Genomic DNA, 12941 nt, shown 5'->3' on the forward strand with positions numbered 1-12941 from the left:
GACAGTAACCTTCTCTCTCAATATTGGCAAGACTAGGATTAACAAAGATCCCAAAAATGAAACATCACACAGTGCAGGGGCGCGAGACCCAACACAGCCTAACGAACAGAGATCCGACGACGGACGCATCACCGGCTTCAAGATTCGGGAAAACTAGGATATGTAAACACGCTAAAATTGAAACATCAGGCATCGCAGCGACAGAAGACTCAATGCAGCCCTATGAACAGGGAGCCAACGATGGAACCATCACATATTTCCAAGAAGCCTATTTACTTAAGATTTGGAAGGTTAAGATATGCAAAGATCCTAGTATTGAAACATCATGCAGTACAGGGACGGGAAACTCAATATTCAGCCTAACGAACAGAGACCCGACGATGGAACCAGTACCGAATTTACAAAGATTCGGTAGACTAGGATAGGCAAAGATTCTAATATTGAAACATAAGGAACTGCAGCGACAGGAAAGGTAAAGCAACCTAATGGGCAGGGAGTAGACGTTGAGACCATCACCCATTCCCAAGAAGCCCATTTACTGGAGGACCAACCACGCCATTTATTTGTCGTTAAGAATTCGAATAAATTTTTACGACTTTCGTACAGACTTCTGACCGAATTCTGAACGTTTGCTTCACTGGGGTATTACATCTCTTTCTTTGTATGGGTGAGTACGTTAGGTTAGGTTAAGTTAGGTAAGGTTTAAGTGGCAGTCTGCCATCAAATTGAAAATTTTGCATATGAACATTCCACTAAGGAACAGGGGCAAACTTCTTACATATCAATGAGTGCAGTCCGATTCAAGTTTAAGTTCAATGATAAGGGGCCTCCTTTTTATAGCCGAGTCCGAACGGCGTGCCGCAGTGCGACACCTCTTCGGAGAGAAGTTCTACATGGCACATTATCTAACAAATGTTGCCAGCATTAGGAGGGGAAAGCCACCGCTGAAAATGTTTTCTGATGTTCTCGCCAGAATTCGAACCCAGACGTTCAGCGTCATAGGTGGACATGCTAATCTCTGCGCTACGGTGGCCATCTGCCATCAGACTCACTTAGATGGCAGTCTGCCATCAGACTCACTTAGACGTTTTCGTCCATTGTGATACCACAGAAACAGAAGAAGAAAGATGCCGCCTTCTAGTTCCTACGGTTGAACCATCCAGATCAATTTAAAAAGCCCAATAACTTGCGAATATTCACATCCGCTAAATCAGATAGGTTCTCAAACAAATGAGAACCTAAAGTGGAACCCCGCACTGCTCGTGCGGGACACACACAGAAGGTGTTCTATAGTCTCTTCTTCCTCGATGTCCCTACAGCTTCTGCGAAAGTCGTTGCTGGCAACCTTCAGTTTGTCAGCATGTTTTCCGATTAGACAGTGAGGGGCACGACGAATGAGAAGTCTGTTCTATCCAATGACACCAAAGCAGTAGACCTCTTCAAGTCTAGATGAGGCCACATAGTTTTGAAATCCTCACAGCCCCCTCTTTGTGACCATCTATCATTCGTTGCACTTCGGGCCTGGTCCTGAAAACTTAGCTTACATGGCGTTAGAGGTATACCCACAGATTCCAGGAGTGTGTAAGGTAGTTCCTAGTCTCGCAATGGGTGAGTAAGTATCTTTGAAAAACTCTCCTTTATCTAACCAATGACAAAACAATTCTTGTTGCATTCCTCGTGGAGTAATGCATTAGATGAGGCATCAACTAATCAGGCTGCACCTACATAAAAATCTTAGTTTATGGCATGCGTAATAATCACTTTACACTAAATTACAAATATTGGGTTGCCCAAAATGTAATTGCGGATTTTTTAAAAGAAAGTAAATGCATTTTTAATAAAACTTAGAATGAACTTTAATCAAATATACATTTTTTACACTTTTTTTCTAAAGCAAGCTAAAAGTAACAGCTGATAACTGACAGAAGAAAGAATGCAATTACAGAGTCACAAGCTGTGAAAAAATTTTTCAACGCCGACTAGATGAAAAATCCGCAATTACTTTTTGGGCAACCCTATATTGCACTCAATAAATTACTGTTAAGGAATTGTAAAAAAAGAGATGAAGTTGAAACACACATAAAACCATAACTCTAAAAAACCAGTCGAAACAATTTTTCGGGAATTTAGAACATATCCATTCCAAATTGGGAGCGACTTCGATCATTTTTGATGAAATTAAATTCGTAGATGAGTATTTTTTCCTGACTACTTCAAAAAATTCTATGTGGAATATGAAATGTATGGTGGCTACCGTAGCGCAGAGGTTAGCATGTCCGCCTATGACGGGTTCGAATCCTGGCGAGACCATAAGAAAAAATTTTCAGCGGTGGTTTTCCCCTCCTGATGCTGGCACCATATGTGAGGTACTATGCCATGTAAAACTTCTCTCCAAAGAGGTGTCGCCCTGCGGCGCGCCGTTCGGACTCGGCTATAAAAAGAAGGCCCCTTATCACTGAGCTTAAACTTGAATAGGACTACACTCATTGGTATGTGAGAAGTTTGCCCCTGTTCCTTAGTGGAATGTTCATGGGCAAAATTTGCAATACAAGATATGTATTGATGTGGTAGGTATTCAAAGAGTTGTTATATAAAAGCAAGTGCCTTAGTCTTATTAACTGGTTATTTGTAGAGCTTGAATGAATATTACAAGTATACTCCCAAAATCGGTCTCATTTTGTATGCTAGTGTATTAAAGTAAACCCTTTTAGTCATTCGTATCAGTGACTTGCACAAATCTCTGTTCCCTCTGTCTGTGATGCCAACTTTATATATCAATCAATCTTTACATTCTATTCGTTCCTTACGTTCTGGGATAACAACAGCCACAGTCGCCAAGGTATTTCAAGCATGCCAGAGGAGACAGTTGAGAATTTCATTTATAATGGTCTGCTGTTTTATTTCAACTGATATGGTTGGGCTGGTACCACTATCTTCACCTGTCCCTGTGGTAGTGGTGTTGATGGTTGTGCTGCATGCTGGTAATGGTATTTTGTGGTTTACAACGTCTACATTTCACAGATACTTTAATACATGCACACTCGTGGATTAATTCACACAAATTTGAACTGCTATAGGCAGGCTGGATGTGCAGACAGTTTATGAAAGCGGCGCTTAGTTATCTTCGGTTAAGCATATAAAACAAAAACTAACCAAGAAACATTTGTGCTGACCATCAGTTATCAACTCGTAAAATTTCTTTTATTTCTATGTTTTTTTTTGTTTTGTTTTACTTCTTTGACTTTAGAGTGTGCTGTGCTGGAGGTGGTTATCTTTAAGTTTGGAGTTGAACGTCGGCCGACGGATATCCATTAATGTCGTCGCTGCTTCATGCTTGGCTGGATGTCATGTATTAACAAAATGCTGTTGGCGGAAAACAAGGTGAAACAATGTTTGAACACAATTTAATAACCCCTTTTTTTGTTATGTGGAAGCTAAAGCGATGGTCGAAATTGCAGAAATGGCATAGTGGGATGTAGCTGCCAAGGTGTAGTTCACCATACTGACACTGTTACACAAAATACAGAGTGTGCGACAATCTGGAAATCGTTTCTACCAGTCGTTCTGGAAATAGGAGCTCAGTGTTGCATAATCGAAATCTATGAGCCATAAATCTATTATATCGGGTCTAGAGATAGATAAAGGGTGATTTTTTAAGAACTATAGGAAAGTTAAAAAAAACATGAAAATCAGAAAAATGCCTGAAACTTTATTTGAATCGATAGTACGGAGCATAGAATTTAATGTTTGAGGATTATTTCATGCAAATGTTGACCGTGACTTCGGTTCAAATGATCCATCCGCTTAGTCCAATTTTGGCATACTCTTTCCAACATTTTGGTCGGTATCTCCTCCATTTGGAGGTCACCGTATTGCAGAGGTTAGCATGTCCGCCTATGACGCTGAACGCCTGGGTTCGAATCCTGGCGAGACCTTCAGAAAAAATTTTCAGAGGTGGTTTTCCCCTCCTAATGCTGGCGACATTTGTGAGGTACCTATGCCATGTAAAACTTCTCTCCAAAGAGGTGTCGCTCTGCGGCTCGCCGTTCGGACTTGGCTATAAAAAGGAGGCCCCTTATCATTGAGCTTAAACTTGAATCGGACTGCACTCATTGATATGTGAGAAGTTGGCCCCTGCTCCTTAATGGAAAGTTCATGGGCAAAATTTGCAATTTGCAATTTGCAATTTTTCAATGTTGTCTACCAATGCGTCAATTGAAGCGGGCTTGTCTGTATAGACATTAGCTTGAACATAGTTCCACTAAAAAGAGTCTTAAGGCGCTAAATCGCACGATATAGGCGGCCAATTGACCCGCCCCGAACGTGAAATAAAATGTTCACCGAACACGCCTCTCAATAAGTCCAGTGTTACGCGTGCTGTGGGGCATATGACACCTTCTTGTTGAAATCACATGTCACGCAAGTCAAGTTCTTGCATTTCGGCCAAAAAAGGAGATGAATATCATCTCACGATAGCGCTCACCATTCTCAGTCACGTTACGATTCGCATTGTCTGAAGAATTCGCATTGTCTGGATAATTCGCATTGTCTGGAGAATTCCCTGGAGAACGTATTTCTGAACACAAAAACCGCCCTCGACTGTCGCAGATCTCTCAACTTGTTGACTAAACAGTTGAAAATTCACCTGTTGTGGGTGCAGGACCACAAAGTTATCCCAGACAATTGTAAAGCGGACGAGCTTGCTAGACTAGGAACTACCCTACACATTCCAGGGATACTGTAATCAGTGGGTATGCCTCTAGCGACATGTAAAGAAATTTTTTAGGACCAGGCCCGAAGGACAAAGAATAATAGATGTTCACAAAGAGGGGACTGTGAGCATTCCAAAACTATGTGGCCTATTCTAGACTTAAAGAGCTCCACCGCTTTGCTGTCACTGGCTAGAACAGACGTCTCAGTCATTGTGTCAGTCATGACAGATCACTGTCTTATCGGAAATCATGCCGACAGACCGAAGGTTGCCAGCAACGACTTTTGTAAAATCTGTGAGGACATCGAAGAAGAACAGACTATAGAACAACTTCTGTGTGTGTGTCCCCCACTAGCAGTCAGAAGGAGTTCCACTTTAGGTTCTCATTTCTTTGAGAACCTATCAGATTTAGGTTAGGCAAGTTATTGGGCTTTTTAAAGTGATCCGGATGGTTCCACCGTAGGAACTAGAAGGCGGCATCTTCTTTCTTCTGTTTCTGTGGTATCGCAATGGATGAAAACGTCTAAGACTGCCACTTAAACCTAACCTAATGTAACCTTACTTACGATTCACATCATCTTTGAAGAAGTACGGTCCAATGATGACACCCGCCCATAAACCGCACCCAACTGTGACTTTTTCTAGATGCAGTGGTAGCTCTTGCAATGCTTCTGGCTGATATTTACTCCAAAATCGACAAATCTGCTTATTTTTGTACACATTGAGCCAAACATGAGCTTCGTCGCTGAATTAACAGAGCACGCCTTTTGAAAATAAAATTTAATAATTTGCAAGCGTTGTTCGCTTGTACGACGATTCATGGTTAAATTATAAACCAATCCGAAGATGTTTAACAGTGAAACAAAACACGAAACGTGCATGAGCTGTGTTGCCAAAAAGATAATAGCTAAAAAAAACCTTTTACGTCTCATTGGTGTAGGTCGTTGGGTCATATCGGTTCAGATATGGATATAGCTCCCAAATAAGCCGATCTCCTGATTTGACAACTTGAGCCCTTGGAAGCAAACATTTTTGTCCGATTTGGTTAAAATTATGCATGCAATGGGTCTTGACTTCATCAGCCTTTAGAGGGTGCAAATCCTATCCGATTTCGCTGAAATTTTGCATATGACTTTCAACAACTGTACAAAGTATGGTTCAAATCGGTCGATAACCTGATACAGCTGCCATATAAACCGATCTGGGATTTTGACTTCTTGAGCTTTTATAGGACGCAATTATTATAAGCTTTGGGTGAAATTTTGTACAACGGCTTCGCCTGTGACCTTGAACATATGTGTCATATATGGGCTGAATCGATCTATAGCCAAATACAGCTCCCCTATAGAACGATATCCCTCAATCCCATGGCAGCCGGTAGTACGTACCGGGTTGACCCGCTGGAGTTCTTTATCGGCAAGGGCTGCCGCCTCAGTGTACAACACACTGCTACAACAACAACACAACAACAACGATATCCCTATTTTGAGCCCCCTTCTTATTCTTGGCTGAAATTTTACCCTCTAACTTCTACTATGGTCTCCAACACTCATTCCATTGTGGTCCGAATCGGATCATAACTTTATATAACTCCAATAGCATAGCAATGATTTTCTTTTATCCTTTCCTTTCCTTTGATTGCCTAAAAAGAGACACCGGGAAAAAGAACTCGACATATGCGATCCATGGTGGAGGTTATATAAGATTCGGCCCGGCCGAACCTAGCACGCTTTTATTTGTTCTTATTTTCAATGAAGATCTATTGGGTCAGACTCGTTTCGAAGTCTGTCATTCGCTGATGACAGTAGTCTGTGTCATTTGGATTTGTTATCCATTTCCGAGTGGGGTTCAATGAACAGAGTAGACTTTAACGCACAGAAGACGAAGTGCTGCTTTTTGTCTCACAAGCGATTCACTGATCCACTACAATCGTTACTATCTGTCCATGGTATAGACAATGGGCAGTCAGATGCTATCGATGTTCTGGGCATGGAGATACAGTGTGATGTCCTTTGATCGAAACACGTTTTCGAAGTGCCCAAAGAAGATTTCTTAAGAGGTGAAACAAGTATTTCACCTCTTTTGATCTTTCTAATATCTATTCTACCTACATCAGGCCGAGGATGGAATATAACTCTCATATATAGGTTGTCCAAAAAGTAATTGCGGATTTTTCATATAGTTGGCGTTGACAAATTTTTTCAACGGCTTGTGACACTGTAATTGCGTTCTTTCTTCTGTCAGTTATCAGCTGTTGCTTTTAGCTTGCTTTAGAAAAAAAGTGCGCGAAATTTTTTTTCCCGTAAAGGAAAAAACGCGGAGCAGGTTGCTAAAAAGTTACGGGATGTGTATGGTGATAAAGCCTTAAAAGGAAGACAGTGTCAAAATTGGTTTCGCAAATTCCGTTTTGGAGATTTTTCACTTAAAGATGAGCCACGTTCAGGTCGGCCAAATGAAGTTGATGATGACCAAATCAAAGCATTAATCGAATTGGAGCGTCATGTAACTGATCGTGAGATAGGAGAGAAGTTAAATATACCAAAATCAACCGTTCATTATCAGATAAAAAGTCTTGGACTGGTGAAAAAGCTTGATATTTGGGTACCACATGTATTGAAAGAAATTCATTTAACAAACCGAATCAACGCTTGTGATATGCACCTTAAACGCAATGAATTCGATCCGTTTTTAAAACGAATCATAACTGGAGATGAAAAATAGATTGTTTACAACAACGTTAATCGAAAACGATCATAGTCCAAGCATGGTGAACCAGCTCAAACAACTTCAAAGGCTGATATCCACCAAAAGAAGGTTATGCTGTCTGTTTGGTGGGATTGGAAGGGTGTGGTATATTTTGAGCTGCTTCTAAGGAACCAAACGATTAATTCGGATGTTAACTGTCAACAATTGGACAAATGGAATACAGTCATCAAGGAGAAGCGACCAGAATTGGTCAATCGTAAAGGTGTCATATTCCACCAGGACAACGCTAGACCGCACACATCTTTGGTCACTCGCCAAAAACTGAGTGAGCTTGGCTGGGAACTTTTGATGCATCCACCAAATAGCCCTAACCTTGCACCATCAGACTACCATTTATTTCGATCTTTGCAGAACTCCTTAAATGGTAAAACTTTCGGCAATGATGAGGCTATAAAATCGCACTTGGTTCAGTTTTTTGCAGATAAAGGCCAGAACATCTATGAGCGTGGAATACTAAATTTGGCAATTTGAAGATGGCAAAAGGTTATCGAACAAAATGGCAATTATATATTTGATTAAAGTTCATTCTAAGTTTTATTAAAAATGCATTTACTTTCTTTTAAAAAATCCGCAATTACCTTTTGGGCAACCCAATATATGGGTAGGAGCTCCATAGTCATCCTTGGAACTACTTGATTGGGTACAGCGGAGAGCGGAGCTTTTGATTGGGGACGGTAGGGTATCCCATTCTATTGCTTCTCTTGAACATGGCGGGAATGTGGGTGGCGTTGTACTGCTCTATAGTTGCTTTCATGGCATGTGTTCCGGCGATATCCGTCTTCTTATTCCTGACGTTAGGATGTTCACCAGGAATACAAGACTTGCCAGGAATTCACACCGGTTTGTAATTGATTGGTCAGTTGAACGAATGCATTACCCAGAAAATGCATTTTTCGACCGAACCATTCGTATGTGGAATTGACTTCCGGTTAATGTCTTTCCCACCAACATTGCTCAGAAATTTAAGAAGAATATCTATAAACACTACTCCCTCTTTTGTCCCTCCAAGCCTTAACTTTCCTAAATGCCAACGCGATGCACTGCATATATAGGAGACATCCCCCTCGTGTTGGTAACGAAGAGAAAAACAAGCTTTTGGTTTTTTGAGACCGTCTAATAAATCTGCAATGTTTCAATATTTTGACTTGATACCTCAACGAAAGTGAAACTATGTACCTACCTTCATGAAATGAAGAATGAATGAACAATTTCTGTTCAATTAAAACTTAGCCATATGGCTGGGCTTGTAACATAGCGCCTAACAAAGTTTCTCGTAATAAGAGAGAGAGATTAAAACCAATATGGAATGGAAAGAAAGAACAGAGTATTATTGTCGTTCCCTACAATGTATCGATTTAAACTTCTTTCATACATACGATTTATTAACCAATCGCATGTTCAGACAATATATGACTGGTTACGATTACAACTTGGTTTACAATTTCCCTGGCTTTCCGTTTTTTTGGGCATCGATGCACATGCTTAAAGTGGGACACACATACGTTCTTCCTAATCATTATCAGATCTTGGGATCTTGAGTGCTATGGCTCCTCATTTCTTTAGTTTTTGTTTTTGGCCTTTATCGTTGCTGTTCTTGTTCTTTATTGGGCATTGATTTTAAATTTTTATTTTCATTATTAATTTGTTTATTATGATAGTGTGGCAGTTAGTCGCCAGGTCTCTGCTTTATTTTTTATTTCTTATGTAGGCTTTATTTTGAGGTCAATATCGATGTTGTGTTTTTGTGTGGCTTGAATGAATTGATTGTCTGTTCCACAGACTTTATCAAGAAACCGCCGCCATCACCGCCGTCGCTTCTTTTCTTTTCTGTAGTCACCGACGGCAACTTTAGTCAGCTCTTCGTGATGCGATAAGAATTAATTTTTTTTATTTTTTGTTTTGATTTCTTTAGGTGTGAAAGGTTGTCTTTGATGCGGTTTTTTCTTTTTGAACAATAATTTTCATTGGATTTAAAGATTTTCTTATCTAATATTAAAATCTAATTCATAAGCAAATACTTACTCTATCGATAGAGATGTTCAACGACTAACCTGTAAATAAATCAAACAAAAGAAATTTCATAGTTGAGATGAAGTTATTTTTCAAAATTATTGAGATTTATAAAAAAAATGGGGATAGCTTAATTTCTTAAAGGTTAGATCAGATTATTATGTAAATTTAAAGCAAGCTTACCAAGGGTTATAGCCAAACAAATGTTGGGCTACTATAAAGGAATTTTGAAGAAAGCTTATAAAGTGACAAAGTGTGTAAAAGAGAATGAGAAAAGAACGACTGACTAATCATCGCTCAGCCCAAATGGCTTAAGCTTACTTACTTTTACTTTAATTGGCTATGACAGAATATTTGTTCCACTAGCCGAACGTAGAATAGCGTTCCAAGCGCCTCGATCTTCTGCGCTCTTTCTAAAATCTCTGACACCAAGCTTCGAGGTGTCTCCCACAACTTGATCTTTCCATCTGGCTTTTGGTCTTCCCGGTTTACGTGTACCACCGTGTTTGCCTTCAAGACTTCTTTGCTGGAGCTTCTTCATCTATTCTGACAACATGTCCTAGCCAACGCAGCCGTTGTATTTTGATGCGTGTAACTATGCTATCGTCGTCATACAGCTCGTGGTTCATACGTCGCCTATATTCTCCATTAACGCAAACTGGTCCATATATTTTACGAAGAATCTTTCTCTCAAATACTCCAAGCACTGCCTCATCTGCTTTCACAAGTACCCATGCTTCAGAACCATATAAGAGCACGGGTAGTAGTCAGTGTCTTGGAAAGTGTAGTTTTCGCCTGTCGAGAGGTGGCCTTGTTTCTAAACTGCTTACTTAGTCCAAAGTAGCATTGGTATCAACCGTTTCGGTTACGGCGGTGCCGAGGTAGATAAAGTACCTGACTATCTCAAAGTTATTGTTCCCAACTTTCTCCATTTTCTTTATCTGCTCGGTTGTGCAAGGCTTTTTGGGAGTGGAGACCATCCATTTCGTCTTATCTCCATTTACTGCCAGACCCGTTTTCACTGAATCTCTTTCGATTCTTTCAAAGACCCCAGTTACTACTTCCGGTGACCGACCTATGATATCGATGTCGTCGGCATAGGCGAGTAGCATGTGTTCTTTTGTGATTATTGTGCCATATCTATTCACATCTGAATCTCGTATAATCTTCTCCAGCAGGATATTAAAGAGATCACACGATAGGCTGTCTCCTTGTCTGAAACCTCGTTTGGTATTAAATGGTTCGGAGAGATTCTTTCCTATTCTTACTGAGGAACGTGTATCAGGAAGTGTCATCCTGCAGAGTCTTATTAATTTTGCAGGGATACCAAACTCAGACATTGCTTGAAATACCTTTGAACGTAAAGGAGTATCGAAGGCGGCTTTGTAGTCAACAAAGAGATGGTAGGTGTTAATTTGTCCTTCTCGGGTCTTTTCCAGGATTTGGCGCAGTGTGAATATCTGGTCTAGGGTGGATTTACCAGGTCTAAAGCCGCATTGATAGGGGCCAATTATCTCATTGACTTTAGGTTTTAATCTTTCACACAGAACGCTCGAGAGTATTTTGTATGCGATGGGGAGGAGACTTATTCCCTGTAGTTGGCACATTCCATCCTTGTCTCCTTTCTTGTGTGCGGGGCATAGTATGCTGAGGTTCCAATCATCGGTTGTGCGTTCTTCTAGCCAGATTACGCAGATAAGCTGATACATACGCCTTATCAGTGTGTCGCCTCCGGTCTTTAATAGTTCGGCGGGTAACCCGTCGGCTCCTGCTGCCTTGTTATTCCTCAGTCGGGTCACTGCTACTTGGACCTCATTCTGACTAGGAGGTAAACATTCTATACCATCATCAGGGATTGGTTCTGCGGTATCCTCTTCGCCGCCAACATCGGACACTAGCAGTTGGGTAAAATGTTCTTTCCATATCCTCAGCATGTTATCTGTGTCAGTTACCAGATTTCCTTCTTTGTCTCTGCAGGAGGATGTGCCTGCACCAAAGCCATTGCTTTGATGTTTAATTCTTTGGTAGAATTTTCTGACTTCTTTCTGACTTCTGTACATCTCAATTCTCTCACACTCATGTCTGTACAATTCCTTTTTCTTTCTGCGGAATAGACGTTACTCCTCTCTCCTTTTCTCCGAATATCTCTCCTTCATTTGGCACGTTGCTACTGGTTGCAGGTTTGCTCTATATGCCACATTCTTGGCTTCATTAGCATCTCGACACTCTTGGTCGTACCATGGGTTTTTTGGAGGAGGCTTCCGGCACCCAAGTACGGGTTTCGCGCCATTTTTCATGGAGTGGGCAATAGTTTGCCACTGCGCCATTATATAATCGAAACAAGGAGTGCTTTCATCAAGCAGTTGGATCAGTCGAGTGGAGTATGCCGCTGCCATTTGTTGTGTTTGCAGCTTTTCCGGCAGTGTCAGATCGTACTTTCCTCGCCATGTTCGAACGGGTGCGAACCTTTGCTGCAACAAGGAAATGATCCGAATCTATATTCGCTCCACGGATCGATCGTGCATCTAACACGCTGTATGAATGCCTTCCATCCATCACAATGTGACCAATTTGGTTTCTCGTGTTTTGATCGGGTGACAGCCATGTGGCTTTGTGAATATTTTTATGTTGAAATCTGGTGCTACTAACTACCATGTTTTTAGCCGCGGCGAAATCCATCAGCCTCAACCCATTACTGGACGTTATCTCGTGGAGGCTTTCCGACTGTTGGACCAAAAATGTCTTCCTTCCCTATTTTCGCACTAAAATCTCCCAGAACGATTTTAATATCATGGGCGGGGCAGCGGTCATATTCTCTCTCTAGGCGCTCGTAGAATATATCCTTGGTCTGCTCGTCTTTGTCTTCCGTCGGGGCATGGGCCCAAATAAAGCTGATGTTGAAGAATTTGGCTTAAGCTAAATAGAACCATAAAATTCGCAAGAATATTGATCATGGGTCCTAGACATTTAGGTACTAAAAATTACGAAATGGTACATATTTGTCCAGCGCGAAAGGAAAGGGCTAGAATAATGTTATTGGGCTTAAATTAAAGAGCGTCTTAAAAAATAAGGTTTGGTAAATTATTTGAAAAGTCGTACCGGAAGTACGAAAGTACGAGAAGTAATACGTTGAGTGCAGCAATTGGTGCTATTTGGTACTTTCTTTGTAAATTGAACTACAGCTTTAAAGTTTGAAACTATATAATATAAATTGGGTTGCCCAAAAAGTAATTGCGGATTTTTCATATAGTCGGCGTTGACAAATTTTTTCACAGCTTGTGACTATGTAATTGCATTCTTTCTTCTGTCAGTTATCAGCTGTTACTTTTAGCTTGCTTTAGAAAAAAAGTGTAAAAAAAGTATATTTGATTAAAGTTCATTCTAAGTTTTATTAAAAATGCATTTACTTTCTTTTAAAAAATCCGCAATTACTTTTTGGGCAACCCAATAATAT

The 12941-nt window shown here is 40.6% G+C and overlaps 1 protein-coding gene across 5 annotated transcripts in view; it reads right to left on the bottom strand.

Moving 5' to 3' along the window:
* LOC106082288 (zinc finger protein ush) overlaps nt 1–12941 on the bottom strand; it is a 570300-nt gene that overhangs the window by 333652 nt on the left and 223707 nt on the right. Inside the window, exon 1 of one of the 5 annotated variants that reach the window (XM_059366046.1) lies at nt 9500–9530. The exons of the other annotated variants lie outside the window; for them this stretch is intronic. The gene's annotated coding sequence lies outside the window, so the exon portion shown is untranslated. Of the gene's footprint in view, nt 1–9499; nt 9531–12941 lie in introns of those variants that run through there. 5 annotated transcript variants of the gene reach the window in all.

The sequence above is a fragment of the Stomoxys calcitrans genome, chromosome 3, assembly GCF_963082655.1.
Source record: "Stomoxys calcitrans chromosome 3, idStoCalc2.1, whole genome shotgun sequence".
In the NCBI taxonomy this organism is placed as follows: Eukaryota; Metazoa; Arthropoda; class Insecta; order Diptera; family Muscidae; genus Stomoxys; species Stomoxys calcitrans.